Genomic DNA, 17,316 nt, shown 5'->3' with positions numbered 1-17,316 from the left:
TTAAATTGTTTAGTTACACCTATATATCCATCAACCAAAAGAAATGACTCTGAATTGTTCTGCTTAGATTTGTAAATGTTTAACATACTTAATAGAAATTTGTTTTTATCTGAATGGTATTTGTTTAACATACTTAATAGAAATTTGTTTTCATCTGAATGGTATTTGACTTATTGACCAAAGGAAAACAACCTGGAGATCTCATTGTAGTTCCACTTGCAGCATTTACCACAGTTCAGCAAATTAAGTACTTGAGTACTCAATTTGTGGACAGAATTCCACATAAAAATTGTCACTTAACACTTTTCATATTTCTTACTAGTAAGCTACTATCAGGAGTATTAGCTGTGTTAGAAGCACAAAAAGTATATTGTATTGAATGGCTTTACTTATCCCATCCCAAAATGTTTTATCTTTTATCCAGGCTGTTGCTGAAATAACCTTAGGACACAATCAAGCTTGTCCTTGAAATGGGACTGATTTAATTAATATTGTCCTTCCTATCCCAAAATTTGATTTTCAATTTTATTTTCAGAATAACTTATCTCTTCAGTGCTGACTATATAAGCTGTATTTCATATCATCTGCCTACACTGCAGTGCAATCCTCACCACAACACTCAGAATTATGTGCTATTTTAGCTTTCCACACCTTTTCTCAACAGACTTTTAACTTAATCTCTGACTCTCATTATGTGTGCCAACTTATTTTTAATTTTCCAGGTGCTTACATCGTGCCCAGGATCAACCCCAATCTTATGGCTTTGTTTTTAACTTTACAGCAGCTATCCTTTGTTTCTCACATACGCATCGGGCCTTTAAGGACTGCCTTCACAAACAAAAAAGGAGGGATCAAGGGTACCTAATTTGGCATGGATAACTCATCAAGTCAATAAAGTCCTAATAACTTTAAATCAGCTAAATATTTCTTTTCAAAAAACTACTGCCTACCAGCGTCACTTTCAGCAGAAAGCTGTGCTCCCTAATCCATTGGTATGTTATCGGCAATTGGCTGATAAAACCTGGTTAGGTCCAATTCCCTTACTAACTTGGAGGCGAGGCTATAGTGCTGTGCTTGCTCCTACAGGCCCTCTCTGGATTCCAGCCCAGTGTGTGCGACCAGCCAAAGATGTCATGGCATCAAGTCCAGAACCCAATACCGGAAATGAAGAAGGTGACTCTTCAGACAGCACAACATCCCTTTCGCTCTCGCCATCGCAGTTGACCAATGACCTGGGGCAATGTGACATCCTAACATCCAAAGCGCAGGAGGTTCTGCGGCAACAGGGAAAAGAACCTATACCAGAGAATTTATGCGCTGCCATATTTGTGGTTTTGACTGCAAATTCCTTAGTCATTCTTTGCCTCTCTTTCCTTCTTAATTGCTGTGTGGGGGCTCAAGCTCTCCCACCTCATCCTTTAGAATCACAGATGTATTTCTGAATCATATGATATGGAAAATCTATTCTCTACCTGTCTTATACCTTTGTGTGTTCCAGCTTCAGTTTTAAAAAATTATACTGGTTTAAGCAATTTTCTATCAGACAATGAAATTCATTACACAACTATGGAGTCCTATCTCTTATATGTTACCCTTTGATACTATTGTTTTGCATACACCAATTGTAGCTGTTCCTACAAATCTTACTTGTGCAAAAATTGTCAATTGTACTACTTCACCTAAAAATCTTCATTGTATACATGTCAGTCAAAGAATTTTAAATTGTACCTCCTTTCAAGAGGTATCCTTTAATTATGCACATATATGGTTATTCAATGTCTTTTTTTTCCTCTACTTTCAATTTTCCATACTAAACTACCATTAACTTACCTCAGGAACAAGTTATGTTTTGTATAAACAAATGCAAAGTTATACGTCCCCTGACTAAGACCCACTAATTACTCCAGCTTAGGATAATGTCCTCACTAATAAAATAGAGAAGAGTGAGATGTGGGGGAAAAAAAATGCAGGCTCAGCAAACTGCCGTGCTTTCCCCCCCACAAATCTCATAACCTTTTGATACCCTTTGTCTCAGTGAAGCAGCCAGAAGGTCATACCCTTTTGACTTAATGCCTTATCTACCTAAACAGATAATATGCTTAGTTCCTTCTATCTCTTCCTGCCTTTGTTAGTTCCTTCTGCTTTCATCTCCCTGTATTTGTTCTTACCTGATCTTTGACCATGTAATGTGTTACTAGAAAATAGTTGCTTACATGAAGATATTTTCCAATGAAGAAACCTTTGTCAGTATTTAATGGTAAAGCCTATGTATGTAACAAGTATATAAGAAGCAATAAACTCAAGAGTTTGTCAAGCTGTGTCTTGCAGCTTCAAACCTCTGCTTAAGACATGCCTGTGTCTTTTTCTTAGCGTCTTACACTTCCTTCTTTGCCGCCTCTTCGGGGCAGCTTCTGGCCCATTTAGGGTCCCCTAACAGGAAGAAACTCAGCTGAAGGGCACAGAGTCAGGAGCTGTTTAATGCCCAAATGCCCTCAGGAGTCAACATCCATGAAAGATTTCCAAGAGGAGGTGAAAGCCACTATGATCCTCACAAACTTTATTAAACATAAATACTTACAGGAATAAACACACAATGTTACTTGCGACAGACAACAGATATGTATGCTGTGTTCTGCCATGACATGTCTGTGCCCAGGAGCTGGTTTGCAAAGCTTTTCCAACAATAGGCCCTTCCTGTGAACTCTTCTATATCTCTGCACCTGGCATTACCTCACTGTGCGTTCACATTCACAGATATAGTCTGTACTATGCTAAGAGGTTATGCAGTAGTTAAACATGTTATTAGTTTAGTTCTGGATGTGCAAGAACTCAAGTCTCCTCCCTATTTTCTCCTACAACCAGATAGGTAGAGCTGAGTGAAAGTGACCCAAAATCAACTAGTGAGCTTCTATAGCTGTGAGAGGACTAGAACCAGTCTCCCAGTGTCAGCCCAGCACCTTAACCACTACACTGGATCTCCTCTGATATCAGTGATTCTCATCTAGTATCCAACCATTATTAACCCCAACCCTTGACTTTATACACTTTTGTTGGCAGTACAAACTGACTATGCTTTAAAATTCTGTTATCTATTAAAATCTTTCTCCAAAGATCCAGATATCTCTCTCGGGTTTTGAGCTGAGAAAGATAAAGTCAGTTCTTACACTAATTTACAACCATATGCACAAAATTGATATGAGCAGTTAATATTTTTTTAAAAAAATACTGAGCATCAAAATGGCGTTTGCACTTTCAACTTTAACCTTCAGCAAGAGGTTTCTTAAGTCTTCCTCACTTCCAGCTACCAAGGTGATGTCTACAGTGTATCTGTGGTTCTTAATATTTCTCTCAGCAATTTAAATCTTAATATGGCATTTCTCATAATATGTTCTGATATAGGTTTAATAACTATATAATCTTGGCACGTGGCTTTTGCAATTTTGAACTGCTTAGTTGCTATATATTCCATTCTAAATGCTGCTTCCTAATCAGCATTTCTTCCAAAGTGGATCTAGCTAAACTTTTTTCTTCTGAGACAACTTGAAACAGATTAGATAGACTGGAGACCAACCTAGAGTTATCACTAAAGGATCCAGGGTAAGCTTCTTCAAAAGAGATCTAACAATTGCCTTCTTTAAATACGAAGGCAACCTGCATTCCCTTATTGATATCAGGAAGGACAGTCCTAATAATGAAATCAACCACGTTGAGCCAAGTCCTGAAGAATGGATGGGGCCCTCATTTCTGCCATCTTAGGAAGTCACCAATTGAAAATGATAGAGTGCAGTCATATAAGAAGAATTGCTGGATACTCCTTAATAAAAATTATGTTTTATTTCTCATTACAGAACCCATTTACTTGTACTTTTCTCCTGGACTCATGTCTATAACCATTCAGAAGAAAGAAAATATACAAGATAAATGAAGGAAGCATATCTATTTCCTTACCCAATCTGCATAATTAGACGAGCAGGTGAGTTGGAATTACAACAAGAAGGAAGAGGCGGGGAAGGTAAGGCGATTCCCAGGATTTAGAGTTGTCTTCCTACAAACGTGAGTCTTAAAAGCCTACTTTTGATTTCTGGCATATTTGTATTTAAAATAAAAAATAAAAAAATTAAAGCACTTATTTGGTAGCTCAAAATGTAGCACAGTTAATATAAGCTGGGATGCTTGATATTTGTGTCATACAATTCTCTACCACGCCTTAGATAACTAGAAAATATAATTTGTTTTCTAATGTTTCTCATTTTCCAGGCAAAGTGGTTATTTTAATAATGGACTTCTCTTTGCGTTCCTCTTATAGCTCCAACTCTAAATAATGCTATTTTAATTTTAAATCATTTCCATATCTCTCTCCACAGATGGTTACATTTAAATGAAGTCAGAGGTGACATTTGCAAATCAGAGTAATTGCTTCTGGACCAGCCCAAACTACTATTCATTAGATTTTCTCAGAAAACACAGTGTTAATAGGCTGTGCTTTCATCTTCAGTTCCCCAGATTAAATGGTCAAAAATTTCCATAATAAAGTAGACCTCTGCTCCAGGCAACCTTATAATCATTGCTACATTCGTTCAGCTTTATAAATAGAAACGATTATATTCAGTGCAACTAGTTCTTTATATAAATATCTTTTCCAGCGGAAAAGAGGAGCTTATAGGGTCTCAAATCTCCATTCTTGAAGCCCTTTGAGTGATCTTTCTTGGTCCTACTTCCTGCTTTAAGTTGTATCTTGTTATTTGTTGCTGCCATCACTTATCTTCCAGTCATCCTCCCCCAATCCCAGTATGTAAGAGAAATACTTCTCTGCTAATTAAAAAGCTCAGAAGTGGAAATAATGTCAGTAAAGCTATCTCTGAGCCAAATAGCAGGTTATGTATCTAGAGCAGTGGTTCTCAACCTGTGGGTCGGGACCCCATTTGGGGTCGAACGACCATTTCACGGGGTCACCAAACAACGCAGTCCGCCATTTTTTCCCCCTTTTCCTTAGCTGTGCTACTCCCTTTTATACTATTGGCTTTTGAAAGCCAATAGAATAGACTCTCTTGAATAGAGTCTAATTCTATTGGCTTTCAAAAGCCAATAGGAATTGTCCAGGCTATCTCTGCCCTGCTGAGCCCACCAAAAGTCCCATTCTGCAAACAGTGCTGCACCAGTTGAGTAGTCTTTGACTTACGACCGGTTGAGTAGTCCTCGACTTACGACCGGTTGGGGGTTGCGGCATTAAAAAGGTTGAGAACCACTGATCTAGAGGTTTCAGTCTCCTTCCATCCTTGAAAGACATACCAAATTCACTAAAGATAAACAAAATAAAACTTTGTCTCTTTTCTTTCTTAGTTTGTATTTTTAGTTGGTTGTGGTTTGTTAGAAAACAAATTATACATTTGGTTTAATCGGGGTCAGCAATTAACAGTAAGCCAAATTCCACAAGAAAATATGAAATAATTACTCCACATAGACCAGAAGATGGCACTGGTCTGCAAAATAAAAAGCTACCTGTCAAGAGATTCATAGTATATAAACAACCAGAAAATTATAAATAAAATGATCATCCACAATCTTGAGGTTTGACGCCAGTTTCTAAATTTATAGCAAAATAAGAGCATTATATTTAAAATAATTCTACATAGAAAAAAAGAAAGCATTCCATACAAATTTCTGTTTGCCTTTTTTGTCTATTTGTTCAGAAATAACTTTTACTGAAGGATCTGGTCTGCTTGCTTTTCTGAGGTTCTTGGGCATTCTGGCAAGACAGTAACCCTACCTCTGATCCTGAATTCAGCCAGCTCTTTTTTCATTCCCCTTTCCAGTTTTAGCTCTGTCTTTCTAAAGGACCCAGAATGTTATAGGGAAAGACTGCGATACCTATTTTTGCTTAGAGGACATTTCTCCCTTGTGAATGTGGATTATATGTCTGAGCCTGTGAAAATATGTCTCGTGTTCTGAATTGACAGCTTTTGTAGCTACCTTTCCATACAAGTAGTCCTTGACTTATGACCACAATTGAGCCCAAAATTTCTATTGTTCAGTGAGACATTTGTTAAGTGAGTTTTGCCCCATTTTACAACCTTTCCGTTGATAAGTTAGTAACGCAGCTGTAAAGTGAATTATGTGATTCCCCATTGACGTTGCTTGTCAGAAAGTTGCAAAAGGTGATCCCGTGACCTAAATATGAACCAGTTGCCAAGCATCTGAATTTTGACCACATGATCATGGGAATGCTACAAAGGTTGTAACTGTGAAAAACGGTCATAAGTCACATTTTTCAGTACCGTTGTAACTTTGAACTGTCGCTAAATGAACTGTTGGAAGTCAAGGACTACCTACATTCTTTTTCTCCTTCTCAGTACATCCACTAATATTCCCTTCCATTTTTTATATGCAATTCTAGTGTATAGAACAGAGGTTCCCAACTCCTGGTCCATGGCCTGGCACTGGGCCGCGGCATGCCAGAAACCAGGCTGCGCAAACAAGCGAAGCTCCATCCATGGGATGCAGGCAGCACACGAAATCACGCCCCCTCTGGTCCGCAGAAACACCTCTCCCCACAGAACTGGTCCCTCGTGCCTAAAAGGTTGGGGGCCTCTGATATAGAAGATGGTTACACAGAAAACAGCTATGCCATAGGCAGCTATACAAACTCTGGTTCTTGTACATAGCGTTATGTATTGTGACACCAAATACATGACAGGGCGGAGTTTACATCATGATGCATTTTCGGTCTTTCTAAAAAAAATCCTCCCTATTTAATGAACATCTCGTGAGTATGACAGTTACATATTATTGATATTCTGTGAAGATCTTCATCAGATCCCTGCCCTTAAGTTTGAACAATTTTATCCTGAACAGATCCCCCAAATAGATAATTTCATTTGTGCCAATGATATTAACTGTTTCCGAAAGCAAGACAATGTTACTGTACCTAGTAACATTATTTTGAATATCTTTAAAAATATTTTTGAACAGAATGTCAAATTGTTTTAGTACTTTTTAGCAGAATTATATGGCAAACCTAAGTCAGTTATAGAGCAATAATCAGTGTACTATGTTCCTTGAAAATTGTCAGCTGTACAGAAGAAATGTGAGCATATTCAAATTATCCTGAACATTCCACGTTTTGTGCCTGTGCTCATAACAATTGGTACAAACGCCACTTTTGACTTAATTCCATTTCTTGCAAATATTCCCAAGGAGATAGCAGTATTCCAAAATGGCTGCTCTTGAATGTCCATTCACACGATAGCTGTTAATGAATCTGGCAAGTCATAAAATACCCTTTTCATAGGAAGGTGTACTGATGACAAGTAACATGACCCAAAACCTCAAGGCAAGGAAAGCAGCACATCTCCCAGTACACAATCTGGTTGTTAAAGACCTTCCTCCAAACCACATTTAAGCTAAAACTTCTCTCCTCTCTTTTGCTCTCTTGTACATACAAAACTAAAAATACATCATGCAGACACTGTTGGTTCATCTTGAGTTTACATTCAATTACTGTAGATATTCCTTGACATAGCCATTTGCTTATCAACTGTTCGAAGTTACAAAACCACTGAAAAAAGTGACTGATGGCTGTTTTTCATATTTACGACTATTGCAGCATCCCCACATCATGGGATCAAATTTCAGACTCTTAGCAACTGATTCATATTGATGACAGTTGCAGTGTGCCGGGATCATGTAATCTCCTTTTGCAACTCCTGACAAGCAAAGTCAATGGGGAAGCCAGATTCACTTAACAGCCAAGCTACTAACTTAACAACTGCAATGATTCACTTAACAACTGTGGCTAGAAAGGTCATAAAATAGGGCAAAACTCACTTAACTGTCTCGTTTAACAACAGAAATTTTAGGCTGTGGTTGTAAGTCAAGGGCTACCTGTGGTTGTAAGTCAAGGGCTACCTGTACAGGAAAAAAGTGCATTTTTAAAAAAGTTGTTGTTGTTGTTAATTGCGAAGTCGTGTCCGACCCGTCGCGACCCCATGGACAATGTTCCTCCAGGTCTTCCTGTCCTCTACTATCTTCTGGAGTCCATTTAAATTCACACCTACTGCTTCAGTGACTCCATCCAGCCATCTCATTCTCTGTCGTCCCTTTCTTCTATTGCCCTCAATCTTTCCCAACATTAGGCTCTTCTCCAGTGAGTCCTTCCTTCTCATTAGGTGGCCAAAGTACTTGAGTTTCAACTTCAGGATCTGGCCTTCTAAAGAGCAGTCGGGGTTGATCTCTTCTAGGACTGACCGGTTTGAACGCCTTGCAGTCCAAGGGACTCGCAGGAGTCTTCTCCAGCACCATAGTTCAAAGGCCTCAATTCTTTTGCGCTCAGCCTTTCTTATGGTCCAACTTTCACAGCCATACATTGCAACTGGGAAAACCATGGCCTGGACTATACGCACTTTTGTTGGCACCCTGCCAACAAAAGTTTAAAAAAGTACTCTTGCCAAACAAGTTTATCCCACATGATTATATCACCTGCACACCTGATTACCTTTCTACTTTTTCATTTAATGAAAAAATAATAAAAATGTTGATGTGTGCAAGATACATGACTGAACTTTCTGGCATAATATATCCTTTGAGTTTGATGAAGAACCATTAAGAACCACTTTTCAGTATTGTTTTGAGGGCAACCTACATACTCACTTGTCATATGATCCAGCCCCCTCCTAATTTAACTTAGTAATCAGACCAGCATGGACTACTTTGTTAAATACTCTACTAAAATCAAAATGCTACATAACATTCTCACAGACTGCTAGTGAAATTATCTGATGAATAAATGCAGTAAAATTAGTCTGTCAGCTCAATCTAGAGATTACATTGTTTTCAAAGTGCTTATTTATTGATCTCTTTTTGATTCTCTCTAGAATTCTCCCAAATAGCAATGTCAGATTGGACTTTAGTTCCTTAGGTCTTAACTTTTTCTATTATTGGACAACATTTGTTCTCATATAGTCACTTTTTACTTTTTTTCTTCTCTAAATTTCTTCTATCAATTTTTACAAATGGAAGTTGAGCCAATTATCAGGACATTCTTTCAAAACTCAGAAATTCAATTCATCTGCCTGGGAGGATTAAAATCATAGTTAAACAGAGGTTTTCTGATCATGGTTCTATTAGTGTCAAGCTAAGGCCCTTCAGTTGCCATTGCTTGTGGAACATGTATGCTCTTGTTGAAGAGGACTGAGCCAAAAGAAGAGTTAAGAAGCTCTGCTTTTCTTTTGTTACCCGTCTTAGAAAGTAATGTTGATTTTCTTCCATGCTTGTTTGCATTTACTGTCTTCACTAAGTATTTGCCATATGAATTATTTTGAACACATCTAAATATGGTGTATTCAGCGTCCTTCATTCTGAGCTTTCTTGCTGGTATCTCTGCAATTCCAGGTAATTTATATATACTCAAGCTTCATTATATGTACCCCTTTCTAACCCTTTAGATGTCCCCTTTTTTTTTGCACCCTACACTTTTTGTGTGAGCACACTGAATTCTTCTAGTGTCCTCTATTGGTTTTCCTCTGGGATTATCCGATAATGGAAAAAGTTAAAAACTCATATGGGCTGATAAAATTTAAGACTTTAAGAGCCAAACTTGAAAACTCTATGAATTAAAAACAAAATTTTGAATGGTACTTATTAACAGTCAGTTATAGCAGTGTTTCCCAAACTTGACAATTTTAAGGCATGTGGACTTCAACTCCCAGAATTCCACAGCCAGCAATGCTGGCTGTGGAATTCTGGGAGTTGAAGTCCACATGCCTTAAAATTGTCAAGTTTGGGAAACACTGAGTTATAGCATCAATGTCACATGGCTGTCCCTCTCCAACCTATAGGAAGTAGCATTTTGCATCAGTTAGAGCCCAGGTGATCTTCAAAAGTATTTTGATACACAGTGCACTGCAGTAGTTCAGCTTCAAGGTGATGATGGGAATGGGATTGTCAAAACGTCCTGCTCCAGATAAGGTTACAATGAGCACATCAGCCAAAATTGTCAACTTTGGGATTTGAGGATTAGATCTGATATGATCAGAGAAATATAGGTGTTTTTTTATGTGGTTATTCATATTTGACAATTTCTTATGTGTCAGATTAAAATTAAGAGAGGAATATAATATGCATATGTTAGAATGTTTATTAGTCTTTTAGGATAGTTTATTAATTATTTATTTAACTTTTAAAAGTTGTATCATTGTCTCTGCACTGAAATACATTAAATTGGAAGTCACTTTTGTTATATATTTATTTGATTTGTAAAAAAAAAAAAACCCAGAAGAAAATCTTCCCAGTGTACATCAGTGTAACTGTAATTCTTTCTTTGTCTGAGCTCATCAATGATTCTCCTTATGAGCTAAAATGTGGCCTCTCATTGCTCCAATTCTCCAGTTTTTTCTTCACTTTTTAGGGAACAAGTGGTCTTTACACAACAGTTTGTCCTTCAGACAAATGTGCAGTGGTACCCTCTTCTCCACCGTACAAATACGGAGAAATCAATTTCCAATCAAATTTAGATGGCTGCATCTTTTGGATGCCTTTTAAATTATGCAACATATATGCGACAGACCTAAACAATGAAAGCAAATATAATAAATTAATATCAATTGTTAGTGGTGGCTACAATGTTTTTATCTTCCTCCTCCTTAGATTTAGCAGAAAGCACATCTGCATGTTCCAGATAAATTATATTAATTTTATTTTATTTCCTTCAGACAGGCAATTATTAACAGTCTGGAATTAGGTTGCTTCAGAATTTGGATTACTTTTAAAAAATATTTCCTATCTGATTGATACTGATAAGTTTGATGTGTCTAGCACCTTTAAAATTATTTTGCTTTGCCTCATTTTGTTTATTATTTATATGGCCATTCATAAAATAATAATCATATTTCTACTTCTCTAAATCACGGGAATTTTCATAGCAACTTTAATAGAGGAACCAGTAGAAGGCAGCTTTATCTTTAGATTTTGAGATCTAAGTATCTAAGATTTTGAGTATCTGGAGATTCGGATGTTTAAGAAACATTCCAATTCCATCCCTGCTTAAATATATCCCTATGCCATAAGAAAGGCTGAGCGCCAAAGAATTGAGGCCTTTGAACTATGGTGCTGGAGAAGACTCCTGCGAGTCCCTTGGACTGCAAGGCATTCAAATCGGTCAGTCCTAGAAGAGATCAATCCCGACTGCTCTTTAGAAGGCCAGATCCTGAAGTTGAAACTCAAATACTTTGGCCACTTAATGAGAAGGAAGGACTCACTGGAGAAGAGCCTAATGCTGGGAAAGATTGAGGGCAATAGAAGAAGGGGACGACAGAGAATGAGATGGCTGGATGGAATCACTGAAGCAGTAGGTGTGAACTTAAATGGACTCCAGAAGATGGTAGAGGACAGGAAGGCCTGGAGGAACATTGTCCATGGGGTCGCGATGGGTCGAACACGACTTCGCAATTAATAACAACAACAAATGTCCATATGAATCTTTAAATAGTCAAAAAGACTCTGTCCTGATCAAAAGATTTCTATATGTGTTTGAACTGAAAACAGCACAACTGATAAAACCTTCACAATAGTTTCTCATTCTATTAACACAGAGGGACACAGCTTTCATAAAATCATTAAAATTAACTTCCCCCATCCTCTCCTCATCTTTTAAAACTCCTGCAAATTGTCCTGTGACAAGTTTACACTAACAGAATGGTGCTTATCTTTACAATAATTATTGAATCACTGTAAGAAAGGTTCTTCTATCACGTTCAGTAGTCCAACCTGTCTTCTCTCATTATTTTGCATAAAATACAAATTAATGCAGCCTTCCTCCTGGAAAACTTGTTCCAAGAGATCCTTCTTCCCAGTCATTTTCCTTTTGAATGTAGAGATCAACAGAAGGTTAAAAAGTAGGAAGATGTGGAAGAGACTTTGGTTATTACTTCAGATGTTTTGCTAGCTTTAGGTACTTGGTGTACTGCTGTTGCTGACCATGATGATGATTTGAGACAGAGCTACAGCACTAGTAAGGTTTCCACTGGATGAAAAGGTCCAGAGCAACATTTTAGGCAAGCTTGAATCTGCCAGATCTGAAGCCCCCCTCCCACTCTTCAGTAGAAGGGGATTGTATTTGTGAGCTACATAAATCGAGATAATTCAGACTTTATTTTGGTGAGAAGGGGATTTAAAGAGAGGGGAAAAACAGCAGGAGGAAGAAAATTCTGCTCTTCTGCCTTAGCTTCAGCAAGTCAGCAACAATGGAAACAGCATGTCATCTACTCCAGGGGTCCCCAACCCCAGGCTGCAGCCCTGCACTGGGCCACAGCCTATTCAGAACTGGTCCGCGCAAGTGAAAGCAGTGGGCGCAGGCATGTACACAAAGCTCCATTTGCGTGAGCATGGGCACGTGCACTTGCGCAAATGGACCTGTGTGCACTCGCACGCTTGCCTCCTGCGCACAGAGAACCATCCTCTCTCCCCCCACTGTTGCCGGTCCACAAAGCCAGAAAGGTTGGGGACCACTGGTCTACTCTATGGTGCTAGGCTTTGCTATGCGGTATCTCATTCGAACCTACTTTGAAAGAGTTTTAATATTATTTTAATAGTATTACTGAAAAGAAGTCTGTTCTTTTTCTTTTAAAGTGAGCTCTTGGAACCTTCTCTCCGAAGAAGGAAGGAGATTTCTTTTGTCTATTATCAGAAAGGTTATTATAACACCTTCCAATGGCATTGGATTAGAAACTGAAAATTTACATTTCTACATCTCTAACCCGTTTCTGTGCTTCTAGACAATTGCTTCTCCTAATGTTTGGGTTTCTTTTATTGTAACCTGCCTTGAGCTTAAGAAAAAGCAGTATAAAATGTAATGTTTCATTAAATAAACTTAAAATAGTTGTTGCTTTCTTGGCTTTTATATCCTTTGGACATTTCAGCACAGCAGAGGGCTTCTTTCCTTAATCCCTTAAAACAGCGGTTCTCAACCTTTGTGTGACGGCGACCCCCGTCACACGGATGCGCCGCCCCATGCGCGGCGCGCATGCGCGGCGGCGACCCCTGAGGGGGAAAAATGGCGGATCACGTTGTTTGGCGACCCCCGTAAAATGGTCGTTCGACCCCAAATGAGGTCGCGACCCATAGGTTGAGAACCGCTGCCTTAAAACCTGTTTTAAGGTGAGATGTAGTCATCACTTCTGCTGACTGAGGAAGCCTGAAAATAAGACAAATCATTACTTTCCTTCTAATAACATCAACCCAATTCAGGATTAATAATGAATATGAGAAATGATCAGTCGGATTAGTAGTACCTCCCTGCTTGTATGAGTTAAACGGAGTTTGAAACGGTTCATCTTAAAGAGAAAGCCATTTTGACATTCCTTCTTGCAGTGTGCCATAGCAGTTGGCACATGTGAAATATGCTGGGGTGTGTTTGGACAAGCTCAGTTCACAAAAAGCAAAGGCCAAATCTGTGGGATGCCATTGGTAGGGTGAAGTCACACATTTTTCGAACTTGTTCAAACTCATACATTGTTCAAAGCAGAATAAAATATGTCTTGAATGACATGGCTGCTCTCTTAGGGGAGAGAAGATATGCAATGTGCCTCGTTGGATTGGGGAAGAGTGACCAAACCTGTCTATAGCTATTCAACAGTTGCATCCTGTCCTGTAGCCTCCTCCTTTTAGAGGCAGAACTGAAAACTGGGAAAACTACTTCACCATGCTTGATAGTGGAGGTGGAAAAGAGAAGGGTGGAGGGTTTGTTCTAAATTTGAAAAAAAAAACCTCAAGATACAGGTAGTCTTTGACTTACGACCACAATTGAGCCAAAAAATTATGTTGTTAAATAAGACAGTTGTTAAGTGAGTTTTGCCCCATTTTATGACCGTTCTTCCCACAGGGGCTGAGTGAATCACTACAGTTGTTGAGTTAGTGATAGCTGTTAAGTGAATCTGACTTCCCCATTGACTTTGTCAGAAAGTCACAAAAGGTGATCACATGACCCCGGGACACGGCAACCATCATAAATATGAACCAGTTGCCAAGCATCTGAATTTTGATCACGATGGGAAAACTGCCACAAGTCACTTTTTTCAGTGTTCTTGTAACTGAATAGTCACTAAACGAATGGTTGTAAGTCAAGGACTACCTGTAGCTTCCTTTGACCTACTGTACCCAGAAGATTCTTTCTATCTGCGTATCCATTTTGCAATTTCCCTTTCTTTCACAGTCCCAGCACCTGAAAAATATAATATCTGAAGAGGCAGATCTTATTTTCTGAGCTGAATAGCTCAATCTGCTGACCTATTTACTTAATGTTTTTCACTTGCTATAGCTTTTTCCTATGGTCTTAGAACTGGGGCGTTCTGTCAATGCTAGAAATGGTTTTTAAAAAATGAGATTCAGGGCTGACCCACAAAAGTCACAGTAAACAAAGTTTAATCTGGGCAAATGCTTCAGCTTTTACTTAATGGCAACAAACAGCAAGTTTTAAGAGTGAAGAAATGAGGAAGTACTTTTTTCTTGGCACAGAAAGTTGATTTTTTTTTTTTAATGCCAAGAACACAGACCTCTTGTTAGTGGCATTTTCAAAGATAACCATGAAGCAAAAGTGCACTCCTTGTATCTCACATGCATCAAACTTGTGTCATGCTTTGATAAACTGAAGATCAGGAAGGATTTAATTGCCGACAGTTTGAAAAATATGTGGTCACTTCTCACCACACTTTGATTAAATTCAGACAAATCATTGCTTGGAAAAATTCTACAAATCACAGCTGATGCCTTTGGCCAAGCTAAATCACTTAAAATGATTATACCAATTGTAGTGTTAGGCAAAAAAAATCAAAGAAATAAAACAGTGACAGCAACCAGTTGGTTCTCTTTTCAACATTTTGATTTATCAGTTTCTTCTAAATCAGGGTGTCAAACTGCCGGCCCGCAGGCTGGTTTCATAATACCGGAGCTGTGTCCACCCCATTGCCGGCAATGGTGAAAAAGCTCCGATACGTCGCGCGTGATGTTGCGAGTTTGACATGCCTGTTATAAATACTAACATTGACCAGCAGAGGGGCTGTTTTCTGAGACCAAGATTGATCTCATAACCGGTATGAAAAAGTTAGGGTCCGCTACCAACAAACTACTTTTATACGTTACTATAGTGGGCAAAAATAGTTATTTTCACCACATTAATTTAGTGATAAGCAGAGTGCTAGCTCAGCAATATTTTGAGCAGCAGGAATAAAACATCTGTAATCTTCTGATATAATAATGGAAAGAGACCACGTGACTATGTCAAAGTTTGTTTTATTATTCCTGCAGACTGAAAACAGCAATAATTTTCCTGGTATGTTAGCTTTTTTTCCTGGCACAGCAAAATATGTTAGGATCCCTGCAAACTATGGACAACCTTATGAAATATTGACTACCCCCTTCCAAAAAAAAGTAATATGGGAATGCAACAGTCTGTTTAATTTTTGAGGAAGTTGTGTATCTCAAATATCATATTTTATATGCAGAGAGTTGCAGGTTTCAACTTGAGTGTGCCCAGCATTATGCTTTTTTCCTCCAGTGTGATTTCTCAGTTAAATTTCATACTTTTATTTTTCAACCCATCTTCCATAACAAAATTGCTTTGAATTCCTGTCCCTTTAATTGCCATTTAACTAGCTTACCAATCAGAATCTTACAAAGTACACTGGCAAATATTTTGCTGAAATTTTATGTATACCCACAATCTAATCAGGAAATCACCAAATCAAAAAAGAGGTAAGAGTAGTCAAGTTCTTCTTGACAAATTGATCCTGTTTTCTGCTAACCACAGCACTGTTTTCAGTGTGCCTACAGGTTAATCTCTTTATTAAATGCTTTAGAAAGCTTCCAAGTGATATTAAACTGATTTGTTTGAGTTCTCCCTATTTTACACTTCTTTTTTTAAAAAAAGAAATTAAATTTATAAATAAAAAGATTAAGCACTAGAGCAAACTAAGAGAAATATAAAAAATAAAAAAGAAGAAAAATGGAAAGAAATAGAAAAAAAACTAAAAAGATGTATAAAAGATTACTCTTTTCTCCCTCCAGACAAGTGTAAACTATTTGGCTAATTTAATACCTTCTCTAGTACTTCAATAAAAATCTTCTCAAATTTCACCCCTTATCAATATTCAAATTAAAAAAAACAACACTATTCCATCCTAATTAGCAAAAATCTATGAATCAAGTTTTCAAGCCTCATTTTACAATACTGGTCATACCGGAATCCCATTAACAGCTACTAGAAACCACTGCATGCGCACGTGCGCGCGCACACACACACACACACACACACTTATCCAACAGATTCATTTAATAAATCTTTTCCTTTTTTCCCTTTTAAAAACCTTGATCTTTATCCCATAAAGTAGTGTAAATCCATTTTGCTGCCCTGGAAGCCAAGACTTTCCCTCTGTTTTTGAAAATAAAGGCAACATATGCCATCCTAGGCCATTCTCTAATCATCTAGTCTCCCAGATTCTTCAAAAATAATGGATAGAGTTTGGCCAAGTCATCAGCAGGTTCTCAAAACAGCCCTCAAATACAGTTAATCAACTTTGGAAGTTTAAAGTAATTCCGAATAAACAGATACTCCCTGACTCTGATTCATCTCACTTTTCAAAATTCTTGTTGGCACACATACTGCTCATGGGAGAGTCAAAACAGGAGTTAAGTAGCTTTGCCTTTTGTTTGATGTCTTCTCTGAGTAAGTAGTATACTGATTTTTTTTTTTATTTGTTCTATTTTGTTGAGCAAACTTCGATGACATCCTTGGTGAAGCATCCTGCTTCAGCTCAGATAACTCTTGAGCCTTAGCATTTTGGACACTATTTCTATATTTTCCTATTTGTCTTTAAATATTCTGTTGGGCTCCTTCTCCATTTCCTATGTGTGTTGCAGTTGTGCAAAACTTAAGGTTCAAAAGAGAAAAGTGCTTTGGAACATGGACAGATGTGCATTAACACTTGTCAGCAACTCCTTCAACAAAGTGGTTTCCTCCCTGGCCTGGGCTGCAGCTGTGAAGGGCAGCTGTGCCATCTGGATAAGATCACAGCTGCCTTAAGGAATTGCAGATAGGCCTCTCCAGAGCACTTTTGTGGGTTCAAATTCAAGACTGCACAAGCCTAATAACTTTTAAAAATATTAAAAGTATTTTGTTTTTTAAAAAGTGGAGGAACAGGAGGAGGAAGATAGTAATAGATGCTTTGAGTGCGGTCTAATATATCTTGGGCAACACTTCAACACCACCAACATTGACAAAATCACCATTAGTCAATTGCAAAAGGCAGCTTTATTTGGAACAACTCATAG

At 38.1% G+C, this 17,316-nt stretch overlaps 1 long non-coding RNA gene across 3 annotated transcripts in view; it reads left to right on the top strand.

Annotated features, from left to right (window-relative positions):
- LOC120310490 overlaps positions 1–17,316 on the top strand; it is a 31,758-nt gene that overhangs the window by 6,005 nt on the left and 8,437 nt on the right. For 2 of the 3 annotated variants that reach the window (XR_005557371.1, XR_005557373.1), the window contains exon 3: positions 1,087–1,404. This is a non-coding gene — a long non-coding RNA (uncharacterized LOC120310490). Of the gene's footprint in view, positions 1–1,086; positions 1,405–3,848; positions 3,974–17,316 lie in introns of those variants that run through there. The other variant, XR_005557374.1, reaches the window with a different exon arrangement.

Source organism: Crotalus tigris, unplaced genomic scaffold (assembly GCF_016545835.1).
Source record: "Crotalus tigris isolate CLP2741 ecotype Arizona unplaced genomic scaffold, ASM1654583v1 scf7180000017564.2150845, whole genome shotgun sequence".
In the NCBI taxonomy this organism is placed as follows: Eukaryota; Metazoa; Chordata; class Lepidosauria; order Squamata; family Viperidae; genus Crotalus; species Crotalus tigris.
Note: the sequence above shows the minus strand (reverse complement) of the source record. Positions and strands in the feature narration are given on the sequence as shown.